Below are 14,648 nucleotides of genomic sequence, written 5' to 3'. Positions count from 1 at the left end.
CTTTGGAATTTGATGAGACTTCTGGCCTCCACCATATTCTAAGGAAGAACCAATACCTCAAAGTGGTTTGTTGGTCCTAGTGTAAAGCTCTTTGGGTCTCAACGGACTCAGCATATTGGCTCATGGGGTTGGTGACCCAGCTTCATCCCCTTTCCCAGCCCCACCTTCCTCTGTCCCCATACAGTAGAGACGGTGTGCAAATGTGACCTAGGGTTACAGCAGTGGGTCATTCTTTTGAGTCCCTGGTTGTGAGAGACTTTCTAGACATGACTTGAAATCCAGCAGCCATTGTTACCCTTGAGATGGCCATCTTCAAATGGGCAAAATGCCTCCACGTTTCCTTTTCCCTACAGACCCCGAGTGGGAATGTGTGATCAATATCATGTTCTGTAACAGTACTGGTCCTACCAGATTCCCCTGTGTATCCTTGGGCAGTTTCATAAGAGAAGGCAGATCCTGGGCACAGGCCTTTCAACCTTGTCATACACGCCTTGGAAGATTATCTAACAGAGCTCATGGTGATGGGAGTGCCCAGCCTCTCTTCACTGTGGCTTCATTCCACTCGCCCCACCAAGCTTCAAGGAGCAAGAGAGAACAGCTTAGAGCGGGGCTACTTTACCGAATCCAGAGGAAGTGGCATCCAGAAAGCAAAGGAGAGGAGAGTTTGAAGAATAGGGACTAAGGCAGTGTGCCTGGCTTCGAAAGTTCTCAGACTCAACAATCTTTCCTCTGATATATGTTGCCCCAATTAACTACTAAAGGTACCTTTGGCTGCCACTCCAGGCATGGCCACCAGAGAGCACTACTCAATTTCCATAAATGCCATGGATCTTCCTGCCTTGATGTAGGTTTTGTCCTGTTTAGATTGGCCAGGAGGGCAACAAATGAGTTTAGGCAACCTTTAATATTGTTAGGAGTTTATAATGCTCCAGTCCTTTCTTGCACACCACCTTCCCTAGCTCTGTTTTTTGAAAAGGTTTATAAGCCCAAGGGAAAATGGGAAAGTCAGAGATTAGGAACAAAGACCATTGGTGCAAGAATTATACCAATGTTTAAGGGACAACCACAAGGAAAGGCCAGCCCTAAACAGGACGGAGGTGAGCTGACTGGAAACCTGTTTCTTTCCCCAGGGCCACTGTCACTAGAGAAGGGACCATAACAAAACCAACATGTATAATCGAGGGCTTCTGAATCCACAGTGGCTGGGTCCTCAGGGAAGCAGATGTAGAAACTGACCATTTTCTTTGCTAGATGGTTATAGACAGTACTGAGGAAGCTGGTGTTGGGGGTACAGGAATTGAACTGAGATGCCAATAGAATTTGTATGAGGCTTGTAGCCAGTTGCAGATCCAGACCTCAAATCCATGTACATGGGTCATGTTTTTCCACTGTGCTGTGACCTCTACCACATTGCTAAGTTCTTTTTTAAGTGCTTATATAGCACCAACTGCCAGGTATTATTCAAACGGCTTTTACATATAGTATTTAATCCTGCTAACACATATGAGGTAATATTTCCCTGAGTGTGGGTAGGTGACTAGAATTTTGATGCAAAATTGTGCCCTTAATTGTTAGCTTTAGAATTTGAAATAGGGAGAATGTCTGTTTCTCTTGCTCCACATCTGCCTGATCCTTTGAGGAAGGAACATTCAAGGTTCCTAAAGGGGAAGGGTATTCTCCAGGCTATGGCCTTTTTGCCTAGGAAGATAGTGGTCTATTTCCTAATCTGAACTAATGACAAGCACAGTTCTCTTTCTTGCTTCTAGCATTAATCCTCTAATACAGCCATGGGGTGGGGTGGCATGAGATACTTGAAGGTGGATGTTTTCCAGGCCCTTCATGACAAGCCTGCAGGAATTTCTTAAGCAACACAAGAGGGCAGCAGAGGATCAGGATTGGGCTCCTTTCCTCCCTGGTTCCCCTGAGTTGGGATGGTGCCCACATGGGAGGCTTAGACAGCAGAGATCATTCTCCATTCCTTTGCTTCTCTATAACCTGCCCTCACATGCAGACCAATGCAGTGTTAACCCCCTTACAAAGGTCAGTTCTTTGTCTAACTTGCTGTTTAGGAAGAGACTGAGTTGTAGATTTAAGATAAGCTCAGGGGGCACCTGGCTGGCTCAGTGGATTAAGCCTCTGACTATCGGTTTCCACTCAGGTCATGAACTGGCAGTTTTTGAGTTTGAGCCCCACATCAGGCTCCATGCTGACGGTGTGGAGCCTGCTTGGGAATCTCTCCCTGTCTCTGCCCCTCCCCCGCCCTCTCTCTGTCTCTCAAAAATAAGCTAAAAAAAAAAAAATTGAAGCTCAGACTTTGGGACCTCGTTCCACCTGAGGTAGAGCAAATTCCTAAGCTGCTGGTGATCCCAATGATGTGCCCAGCATATCAAGTCCCTCCTGTATTCTCAGCCCTGCATAGGTTTTACGGACTCAGAATGTATAGAACATGGGCACTGCACCCAAGGGACTCCAAATTTAGTATAGAAAGGATCTATGTCTAGAAGGGATCTATTTTCTCTAGTGGGCATGCACAGTTGTGAAGAGCAAGGCTTCAGAAAAGTGGAATATTGACACTTGAACTATGTCACTGCCAAACTGGCCATGTGGCCTTGCTGAGGAGGAAGGCCTGGCACATTTAAAATTAAGACTGGCTTACAAGATCCCCGGAGACAGTGATCCCCTCTCCCCCACTCCCTGCATTTGGTTGACAGCTGTTACGTAAGCACCACCAAAGGCGAGTCAGGCAGACATAGCAAATCATTCCAGAGTCTTAGAGGGAACAGGACTTGCCTCAGAGTGGGACCCTTAGATACAAACTCTCAGCTTGTGTGTGTGGAGGAGAATCAGGGAAATGATTCTGTGTGTTGGCTTAGCATCTGCAAAGGACCCACAGTGTGACCAGAACAAAATGTATGTCTAGGGCAAGCTGAGGAAGAAGACATTTCAGGCAAAGAAATGCCATGTAGAGGGGCGCCTCGGTGGCTCAGTCAGGTGAGTGTCCAACTTTGGCTCAGGTCATGATCTTGAAGTCTGTGAGTTCGAGCCCCACATCAGGCGTTGTGCTGACAGCTTAGAGGCTGGAGCCTGCTTTGAATTCTGTCTCCCTCTCTTTCTCTGCCCCTCCCCAACTCGCACTCTACCTCTCTCAAAAATAAACATTTAAAAATGCAATGTATAATGATGAAAAGTAAAAATCATCACAACCCTTATGTGCCAGGCACATACATGCTTTGCACGTATTAACTTCTTTAATCTTTATAACACCCAGTGAGATTGGTACTATCATACCCATTTTACAGATGAGAAGCTGGAATTTAGAGAGGTAAAGACTGAAGGCCATCAAGCTGGTACACAGAGGAACCAGGATTCAAACCCAGACAGTCTTCTTCCAGGGTCTGGACCCGTAAGAGGTAGAAGGCCTCTGAGTACCTTGAGTCTAGCCTTTGGGACATGTGGCTCTCCAAAGCAATAAACCATTCCTCAAAACTCCCCAACCAAGCTTCTGATGCCTGGGGCACCTGGCTGGCTCAGCCGATTGAGCATCCAACTCTTGATTTTGGCTCAGGTCGTGATCTCACAGTTCGTAGGTTTGAGCCCCGTTGTCAGGCTCTGTGCTGCCAGCGCAGAGCCTGTTTGGGATTCTGGGATTCTGTCTCCCTGTTTCTCTACCCCTTCCCTGCTGTCTCTCTCTCTCTCTTAAAAATAAACATTAAAAAAAAAAAAAAGCTTTGGATGTCCTTAAAAGCTGGGTTTTCTCTTTCCCACTATCAGGAGGGCGAGACTTATAGAAACTTTATTTTTAGAGAAGTGAGTGAACATTCTTTTCTTTCCTAAACTGGCTTGGGTATTCAGCTGCCTCGTTAACATGTTAACATCGAGGTATCTGCCGCCTCAGGGCGTGGGCAGCACGGGCCTGTGTGTGGGGACTCTGCCCTGGGGGAGCTTCCTGGGGGTGGGTGGGAGCTCTACTCAGCTCTCCCTCCCCCACCACACCTGCACCCGCCAATAGCATAATCACCTCAGTTGGGACTGAGGCCGGGCAGATTCACTGTGTCCCTGGCCACAGGAACCAAGTCAGTACATGAAAACCAAGACCTTTAGTGAGGGAAATTTCATCCGCAAAAGTATGGAAAGTCTCTGGGCCACTGGTGTGACCGGGAAGAGGAAACCACAGCACCAGCTGGGCCTGGCCCAAGGTAAGCTGCTCTTGTGCCAGAAGGTCAGTGCCTCGTAACCCAGGCCTGGGCCTCCTGTGGGGCTCAGCCGCACGTGCAGGGCTATCTCCTGTGCAGGCGGAAGCTGGTACATAAAACAGTGCCCTAGGGGGCCAGCATCGGGCTCCCGGTGTTCGGTCCTTTTTGAACCTTCCCAGGCCATAGGCTAAGTGTGGGCAGGATGGCAGTTAGCCATGGCTTCCAGACTCCCTGAGTTTCCTCAGGGACGTCACTCAAGTGTCCTGGGGCAAATGAGGAGGAGCCTCCTGCTGCCTCCTAGAGCCAGAAACCATCATTACTGCTGAGTACTTCCTAGGCGTCAGGCACTGAGCCAGGCACTGTATCACCTCCTTAATCCTCCCCCCATTGCTATGAAGTCACCTAACTTGCCTAAGGGCTCGTGAGATCACGCGAGTTGAGATTGGAACCCAAGCTGGGCGTCTCCAGAAGCCCAAATGGTAAGCACTACACATAGAGCGTCTTTGAGGAGCCAGTCGGGGAAGGCACCTTACAGCACCTCTAACTAAGCTCCCCACGTGAGCGGTTTTCCTAAAACAAAACCGATCCACGTCTTGTGTTCGTTCCTTCCATGATTTCCATTTCTTACAAAGACAATCCACACAGCCTGGGCGGCCAGTCCCCACATGTTACTTTTTGCCCCTCTGATCTTTTCAGTATTCCCCAAACCCACCCTACTCCGTAGCCCCTGGAGAGCTATTTTCATTTCCCTAAGCATAATAATAGTAGCTACCTTTTTATCAAGACCTTGCTCAGTGTTCCAAACATTACATTATTTAATTAAAAAGAACTTTTTTGATGTTTGTTTTTGAAGGAGAGAGAGACAGACAGACAGAGCCTGAGCCAGGGACAGGGACAAGCAGAGAGAAAGGGAGGCACACAATCCCAGGCAAGCTCCAGACTGAGCTGTCAGCACAGAGCCTGATGCAGGGTTTGAACTCAGGAACCACAAGATCATGACCTGATCTGAAGTCAGACACTTAACCAACTGAGCCACCCAGGTGCCCCTTACATTATTTAACTTTTACAACAGTGCCTGAAGATAGGTGGTAAAATCTCCAATGGCTAAAGAAATTGAGGCTTTCGAGAGGTTAAGAAGCATGCCCAGGGTCACGAAGCTTTCTGACTCCAACTTTGAAGATCTTCAGTGAGTTGCAGTATCTTCTTTAACCTGCTACTATTGTCTCTGCCTGGAGTGCCTTTCTCTTCATCACCTTTCTAGACAACTAGTCCTTTCTCTGAAGGTAGCTGAAGGTTATTCTAACAGGGAAACCTGCCATTATTTCTTGCCCTCCTACCAGGTTGAGTCAGTGGCTTTTTCAGGTCCCCATGTACCCTTTGCTCTTTTGTTCGGGCACATGTCTCATGGCCTGCATTGTGGCTAGGTATTTCCATATCTGTCTTCCCTTACTAGGCTCTGAACTCCCTTGATATTTTCCTCTATATTGTCTGGTCCCAGCAGGGCTCCTGGCAGACAGTATCCTTGGTGGTGGTAAAATTTTGTTGAATGTATAGAGGATGAGTACGTGAATGATTCTGTAGTTTAAGGGATTTTGCTCCAGATTTGCACCTAAGACAGAGAGAAAGTTGGCAAATTGCCCTGGGACACCCAAACAAGGGGTCTATCAACCTAGAGCTTCTTCCCTAGATGTCCTCTGCTCTGGCTTCTGGCGCTTACCTCCCACAGCTAGGGCACATCTCAAGGGCAGGCCTGTGATACAACCTCAATTTATGGAAGGTTTTAACAGACACGGGGATATTAAAGGGCCAGGATTGGGGCACCTGGGTGGCTCAGTCGGTTAAGCGTCCGACTTCAGCTCAGGTCATGATCTCGCGTTTGTGGGTTCGAGCCCTGCGTCGGGCTCTGTGCTGACAGCCAGCTTAGAGCCTGGAGCCTGTTTAAGATTCTGTGTCTCCCTCTCTCTCTGACCCTCCCCCTGCTCACGCTGTCTCTCTCTCTCTCTCAGAAATAAATAGAACATTAAAAAAAATTTTAAGGGCCAGGATTAATTAATCAGAAAGTGCTTCAACTGACTCGTTTTCATCCCTTTGATGATGGGTAACTTTATTCTTAAGTTGTTTTTCTCTTCAAAGTAAACTCTACCCCTAATGTGGGGCTCAAACTTAACTCCAAGTTCAAGAGTCACATGCTCTACTTACTGAACCAGACGGGTGCCCCAGTGATGGGTAGCTTTATTATTATTATTTTAATGTTTATTTTTGAGAGCGAGAGAGAGAAGAGTGAGAGTGCAAGTGGAGGAGGGGCAAAGAGAAGGGGCGGATCTGAAGTGGGCTCTGCAGTGACAGCAGAGAGCCTGAGGTGGGGCTCAAACTAATGAACTTTGAGATCATGACCTGAGCCAAAGTTGGACACTTAACTAACTGAGCCACCCAGATGCCGCAATGGGTAGCTTTATTTTCTTATTTTGTTTTTTTAAATATAATTTACTGTCAAATTGGTTTCCATACAACAGCCAGTGCTCATCCCAACAAGTACCCTTCTCGGTGCCCATCACCCACTTTCCCTCGCCCCCATCCCCCCTCAGATTTTTCTCAGTGTTTCAGAGTCTCTTATGATTTGCCTCCCTCCCTCTCTGTTTGTAACATTTTTCCCTCTTCTCCCCCATGGTCCTCTGTTAAGTTTATCAAGATCCACATATGAGTGAAAACATGGTATCTGTCCTTCTCTGCCTGACTTACTTCACTCAGCATAACACCCTCCAGCTCCATCCATGTTGCTGCAAATGCCCAGATTTCATTCTTTCTCATTGCCAAGTAGTATTCCGTTGTATAGATAAACCACATCTTCTTGATCCACTCACTCATCTGTTGATGGACATTTAGGCTCTTTCCATAATTTGGCTGTTGTTGAAAGCACTGCTATGAACATTGGGGTACATGTGCCAATAAGTAGCTTTAAAGCCCATGTTCACCCTCTGGAAAGAAAAGACATCCTACCCGTGTGTGATTTCTAGTTCTGAGCCCATTGTTCTTCACATTCCTGAAAGCAAACGCCTCTGTGCATATACCATCTCTCGCTTATTTGGGGATTCACTAAGAGTCTAAGGGGAAGTAGCTGGGGAAGGGGGCAGCTTTGACATTGGGCAGAGTAATCCAGAAGAACCATGTCCCCTACTAGAGGGGTGAAAAGTAACACTCAGAGTAACTTACCGGGGACGGAAAGCTGTGTGTGACCTGTGCTTCACTGACGAAGGAGGAACAGTCTGATCTTGTGTTTAAAATTATGACCCCCTTTAGAGTGCCTGGGAGGTTTGGTCAGTTAAGCGTCTGACTTGGGTTTAGGTCATGTTCTCACAGTTCGTGAGCTCGAGGCCTGAGTTGGCCTCTGTGCTGCTGGCACAGGGCCTGCTTGGATTCTCGCTGCCTCCTCTCTCTCTCTCTGCCCCTCCCCCACTTATGCTTTCTCAAAATAAAAAAAAAAAATTATTACTCCCTTTGAATCTGGGAAGAAAAAAATATCTTCAGACAAATTGGGAGATAGAAGGATGTGACAAGATGAAGTCCCCATGATATTCATTAGTTCCTGGGATCTGATAAAATTCTGAGATTATTATTTGTGAATTATTTGTGAATTTGTGACTTTGTGAATTTCTTCTATATGCCAGACACGGTCCTGGAAATTTTAAAATGCTTCCTCTCCAGGAATGTAAATTATAGTCAGGAAGTCCTTCTCTGCCTTCCTCCTCCTCATTCTGTTATATTTAAAAGCTTTATTTGGCTCTGTTTTATTTATCGTTTTTATTGTTTTGTTCATTGCATAGGGAATAAATCATTATAGTCCACTTAGCTTCCTGGAGGAACTAGCCTTCCCAGGCTGTTTGGAGACCTGGGTTTTTTGTTTTGTTTTGTTTTGTTTTTGTTTTAAATTTAAACCTAAGATGTTACGTGGATTGTATGATTTTTTCTTTCCAAATAAAAAATGATTATTATTATTACATTTTAAAAATAACAGAACTCCAGGCTGAATATTATTACACACACACACACACACACACACACACACACACACAGTCACTGATTCCCAAAATTTGGCTGAGTTATGCCTCAGGGAAATTTTCCAGTCTGACCCACACACCAAGTTGGGATAAATAGAAACACTGAAGTGGTTTCCCCCAACAGTTCCAGAATCACCTTACACATAGACTATTTGTTGATGGAGGGCGTCTTTGCTGGGATAGAATCATGTTGGCGTCATCACCTCCCTGGATCGTGTGATTTTTATTGATTCATGTCTCATTTTATTTATTTATTTATTTATTTATTTATTTATTTTGCTCCATCTAATTAGAGTCGGTGTCTTCTGTATTAAAAACATTTCCATGCGATATCTAAAAGTTAAGTGGATTTTAGTATGAAAGATATTAAGTAGAATTTAAAAATACATCTGAGATTGGTATGTCCCTACAATCAGAATAGAAGACGAATGCCGAGATCTTCGGTGGCGGGAACTGCATATAAGTAAGTTTGTACAACTGTTTGCTCAATGCCAATCAGTAGAGCAGGTGTGCTTCAGTGCAGAGTTTAATCCTTGTTTGCTTAGCTCTCAGGAACAATAGAAACTGCTCCCGAAGGGAGATATGGATGCGTGCAGGGAAAGGAGGATGGGGAAAACTACAGCTTCAGGGACGGGTGTTTGTGCACCACGTGTGTGAACGGAAAGCAGGGAACAGGAGCTGGCCAGGACCTGCGGGTAAGGTTGGCTCGCCTGTCTCCGGCTCTTTCCTATTTGCTCTGATGACAAGCAGAGCTTTGAAAAGCTTTGTGAAGACAAAGACCTCACCAGACCCGAGGAGAATACAGTCCAAGAGTTAGAAAGCACAAGGGCTAGCAGCCCCGTGAGAGAGGGTGACCCAGAATGGGATTATTTAAGCAGAAAATAAGCCACCTGTTGGGTAAGGTGCAGGGACTCAGCTTCTCCAGTCCCCAGGGAGAGGTGTGATGGCGTGGATGCTGCTCTTCCCTGTTCTATCTCCTACCTGAGGAAAACTAAAAAAAGGCAGCACCGTGCATTGGAAGGTGGCAAAGCCATGTAGCCAGGGAGTTACAGACTCTCTCTCGGGAGACTTCTTGGGATTAGTTAGGCAGCCCTCCCCAACCTTCATGGGTGCGGAATTGGCACCGTATGAAGGCAGGGGATCAGTTACCTTGATGGTCCCTACAGGAGATCAGGCAAGTCAGTGATAGTAGTCTAAGACGACCCAGGGCTCATCTTTTTACAAGGACCAACAGTTAGAAAGCAAAGTTTTGATAATTGGCTGCGTGTGGAGGGTGTGTGTGTCTTTTCCATTCTTTCATTTTCCAGCTGAAGCCTGGGGGAATACTCAGGAGGGATGCTGAGCTCCTGATTATTAGGTTTATAGCCCAGACACTGCTGCTGGCCCTGATGAATTAAAAGAACATTAAGGCCATAGCCAGGGACACCACATTTTTCATTTAACCAAATTGGTTTGCAGCACTGACTCTCTAAGTAGTCTGGAAGGGGCAGGCTAGCTTCCTCTGCCCTCCACCCCAGGCTTCCAGGTGTGCTTAGGGGAACTTGGAGTCAGCAGATCGATCACAAGGCCAAGACTGGAGTGGTTGGTGGGCAGTGAGTGGCACCAGGTACCTAGGCTGGGTTCTGTGTGAGGAGGCTGCAGCTCACTCTCAGGCCTCCCCCTGCACGAATGTCCCGATTCATTGTCACTATGGGGTGTATGAAGGAGCAAACTGAGCCCCTCTGGTGAAGCAACACGTCCTGGGATACACCCGGCTAAGGAGGGACTGAGCATCCTCTCTGAAAAGTGTCTGGGCACCTGGATGATTGTTATTAATCTGGGTTTAGTGCCTTATAGATTCAGACTCAAGCCCCGCTTCCTCCTCTGCCCCTTGTTGCAGATGCTGAGCAGGGATGATTTCCTCTTTTGGTGAGAGCCACAGAGGGGGCAGCACTGCCCCCTTCCTTTGAGGCAAAGCGGCTGGGGATGGTCTCCACCATCTACCCAGTATTATTGGCAAAGTGAAGAGCGCCCTCCACTGCTGCTTCTCTCCACCTCCAAGCTTGAAATCCTATTTCCTCTTTGCAGTCCTATGGCTTGGCTTCCACTCTGTCACCTAGTCTTTCACGGGGTAAATGTCGGTTGATACGTCAGGCTGGATCCTGAGGGGACCCTCTCCCAGCACCCACGGGAGAGAGGCAGGGTGCTACTGTCCTATTACATAGTTGACTCCACAGAATGGAAATTCAAGTTGTGCTGCAAGCAATTCCTGAGGCCATATCCCTCCTCCTGCAGCCCTGGCGGCTCCGGGGTAGGTAGGTAGGTAGGGAAGGGCTCCACCTCGGACTTGCAGCTCTTCTCCCCGGGCTCTTCAGTGCCATCACCTACTGTGTCGCTGCGGGTTCTCGGCCAAAGTACCATCCAGGGGCCGTTTGCTCATTGCAAACTGCTCATGATACCCACCTTAAAGGGATGTCTTAAGCATTAAGAAACCAGCATGTGTGGAAAACCGCGTGGTTTAATAAATGGGAGTTTCCTCTCCACCTCCTTCGTGATTGCTCCCCCCATCTTCCTTGCCTGCTCCCCGGGCTTCCTCCCCCACCCCCTACCCCCTACCCACTCTATTCTCCACTTGTAACTTCTCCCAAACATCCCCCTCTCCCTCATCAACCCTTTAGGCTCAGAAGCCCCTACCCTCCAGGTGGCCTTACTTGGAGGACGGCGTGGGGAGAGGGGTTCAGAGATCCCAAATGGCCACGGGGGCTCCTGAGGCTAATAATGGAGCCTTGAGCTGCATTTGGGTTCCGGAGGTTGGGAGACAGAGCTGGCTCAGGGGTGACAGCCCATCTCGGGTGGGGACGATGACGTCCTGCCCTGGGTCCGACTCTCGCAGACCGGGAGCTGCAGCCGTGACCTTGAGCGGGAGGCGGGGGCGCGGGGGCGGGGGGGACCGGTCCCCGCAGGTCCGCCCCGCCCCGGCCTCCCCGGCCCCGCCCCCCGCGCGCCCGCGTCTCCTCCCCTCACTGCAGCGCTCGCCGCGCTCGCCCATCCATCAGCAGCCTCCCGCCGCCGCCTCGGCGCAGACTGCTAAGCTCAGCAAGTCTTGCGGCAAAGGCACTTCGGACCGAGTTGGGGCCGGAGCGGAGCGGGGACTCCGGGCCCCGGGGGAACGGACGCCCCTGCTGCACCGTGGCCGGCGCCGCGCCCTCGCAGCCCGCTGCCCCCTCACTTCTGGGACCCGGGATCCCTCCTGCCTGGCCGCTCCTGGTAAGTCCGTGCGCCCCCCCACCCCGCCCGTGGGGGGCACCGACTCCCCCCTCCAAAGTTTCTCTTCCTGGGGCGGGTTTCCAGCTCCTGGGCCGCGGGGCCGCGGGGTCGGACCTGGCTCCCGGGGGGTGGGTGGGGTCCGGGAAGTTCGGGGCCAAAAGGGGGCCGGGCGCCCGCACCGTCCTTCGGGGGGAGTTTGGACGCGTCCAGGTGGAAGGTTCGTTTTGGGAAGCTGGCCCCGAGGGGCGAGGAGCCGGCTGCTCTGCGGGCTTGGGGCGGGAGGAGGGAGCAGCTTTCCTCCCTGAGGCTCGGGAGGGATGAGGTGCAGAGGGCAGCGGCCGGACGACGCCCCCGGAGCCCCCGGACTCTGTGACCCCGCCGCTCCTGGACGCCCCCCACCTCCACCTCCGGCCGCCGAGGGCGTCTCCAACCCAGCTTCTTTAGCCCCCACCTCACGCTTCGCCGACCTCCTGGCCCCGCCGTCGTGGAAGGGGGGACGAGGGTCTGCGGGCTCTAGGAGGCAGAGACCCTGGATGGGGAGCGGGTGGGGGGGACAGACCACAGGGACTTTCTGGAAGGGAGGGTCGAGAGGAACTGGGACAGGGACGCGAGAGGGGGATGGGAGCACCCCCTCGCCTCTCTCCAAATCTCATGACTCAGCACGACCTAGGACGTCCCGTCCCTGCTTCAGCCCTCCTCCCCAGGGCTGGGCTTCCAGACCCAGAAAGTGCAGACAACCCCAGCCCGCTATTCCGGACTCCTAAATTTCCCTCCCCATTTGGGGTCACCCCTTCCCCTGCCCCTATTCACCCCCACCTCTCTCAGGACACGGGGGCTTTTTTTTTTTTTAACTAAAAAGAGGATTTCTCTTTCTCCTATCCCATTAACTCAGTCTTGCCCCCTTTCTCCTTTCCCCTTTTTCATTCCCACATTCCACAAGTGCCTCCCGGACCCCCCCCCCACTCAGCCCATGGTGTGGGGGTGGGAGGGCCTCGAAGGCCTATGTCTCCCTCTGCAGCATCTCCCCCCCCTTCCCTGTAAGGTAGAGAAGTGTTCTGGCTGCTCTCTCCTGTGGCAGCAGAAAGGAGCGCAGGGACAGAAGCGGTGATCCAGGAGGGGGCGCTGCAGTGGGGAGACAAGGGCAGAGGCTTGAAGGGGTGGGTGGACCCAGATTGGAATGGGGTGGGCACCCGGAGGAGGTAGTCCTTAGACTCCTAGGCTCCCTGTACCCAGCAGGACAGGAAGGTGGCCTGGAGAGCTGGAGGATCCCTTCCCTCCTCTCCCGCTGCAGCCGCCCTGAGGGGGGGCCCCCACGTCTAATAGATTATCCTCAGTCTGAGCCTTCCAGCTCTTGGTAACCTGAACACTTCATCAAGAGGGTATGACCATGAGGAGCAGGACAGCCCTTCATCTTTCTAAGTCGTCTCCCCCTACTTAGGTACAAGTGCAGACTTTGGGCTGCTAGAAACATCTCTGTGTGCACCAGAAGAGCCCAAAGAATAGCCAGGCCCTGTGCTCCTAAGATAAGGCTGGAGGGGCAGGTGAGAGGGGCTGATGCAGTGCGACGTGCCTGGTGAGCAGTGGCCTAGCAGGCACTGCCAGCTGCAGCCTGTGTCAGGGGCCCAGGGCTGAGTCAGCGTCAGGGGTCCACACCTGGCAAATCGAGGCCTGGGCCGGGGAGCCCAGCCGCAACCCTGCCTACCCTCCCCATGGCCCTGGGAATGACTAGTGCCCGCTGAACCCTCAGGCCTGGCTTCTCGCTGGCCTCCTTGGCAGTTAGATCACTGGTTTTATCCTCTAGGACACCCCGGGGGAGGGGACCTCTTGGGCTTGCCCTGGGCCCACTCTCCATGCCTTGCCCAAGGAGGAGCTGAGGAGCTTCTGGAAAGCTAATAAAGGGGAAGGCAGAAGTGTTCAATTTCCAGAGTCACGTAGACCTGGCTGGCTCTCTCTAGGAGGAAGAGACCCGAGGTCATTCTCCCTGTCGCTCTCAGTCAGCTTCCAGGCAGGTGTGACAGGAATGTCCCTGGCACCGCAGAGAATTGGGGTGGGTGGGCTTTGGAGGTGGCTGGAGAAGCCTCTGCCCTGCTCTCCCAGAGCCAGTATTCCCTGGTCCCAGGCAAGCCTGACCTCAAAGGACCCAGTCTCTACCTGGACTCTGCCCTCTTTCGGCTGAGCCTCCTCTTTTCTCCACTGATGCCTACAGTCTATGCAGCCCTCTCAGGAGAGTAGATCGAGGGGCGGCAGGTGGTCTGGGATCCAGGGTGTGGGAGGGACAGTGAGGATGGAGGGGGAGGAGGTAGGGGCTCAGTGGGCTAGAAGAGCAACTCTTCGTCCCCTTCCTTGGTCAGAAACATCCTCAGGCACTTGGCTTTGGGATTTGGGCTTTCCTGATCCCAGTTCTAGCTGCAGCTGGGTTTGTTTTTCTTGAGCGAGACACACAGAAGGTCCAGGTTGATGGAGATGATTTTTGAGAACTGGAGTGGCAAGCCAAAGGGAACAACAGACAGTGTTTACTCATTACAGGGTAGGGTAAGAGGCAGCAGACCAATAGGCTTGGGTTCCTAATCAAAGGGCCACTAACTACAAAGTGTGTGTCTTTATTAATTCATTCACGCAACAGATATTTCCTGGGGAGCACCTACTATGTGAGTACCTACTATGTGCATTGTTCTAGTCACTGTGGATATAGCAGTGAACAGACACCAATCCCTGCCCTTGTGGGTTTTGCATTCCAGCTGGCCTAGGCAAGTTGCTTAGTATTGTGAGCATCAGTTTCTTTTTTCTTTTTTTCTTTTCATTTTTTTTTTTTTCAGTAATCTCTACACCCAACACGGGCTTGAACTTATGACCCCGAGATCGAGAGTCACGTGTTCTACTGACTGAGCCATCCAGGTGCCCCTGAGCATCAGTTTCTTTCTTTTTTTAATGAGGGGCTGCACAGTTTCACAAAGCACAGTGATCACAGACCAGAGCGGTAGGGATCATGCTCCTGACGCAGAAACTACAAAATCCAAAAGCAGGGAGGCGGGGCCTTTCAGGGAGTAACTCTGCATCAGTCATCCATACTTGCCCCCAGGTCAACCTGGTGAGTTTCACAGAGCAACTGACAACCTTGGGGGTTAGGGTTGTCACATAAAGAAGGACTTAAGCA

The sequence above is a fragment of the Hyaena hyaena genome, unplaced genomic scaffold, assembly GCF_003009895.1.
Source record: "Hyaena hyaena isolate Hyena2069 unplaced genomic scaffold, ASM300989v1 scaffold_28, whole genome shotgun sequence".
NCBI lineage: Eukaryota > Metazoa > Chordata > Mammalia > Carnivora > Hyaenidae > Hyaena > Hyaena hyaena.
The sequence above is the reverse complement of the archived record's forward strand: the minus strand, read 5'-3'. Positions refer to the sequence as shown.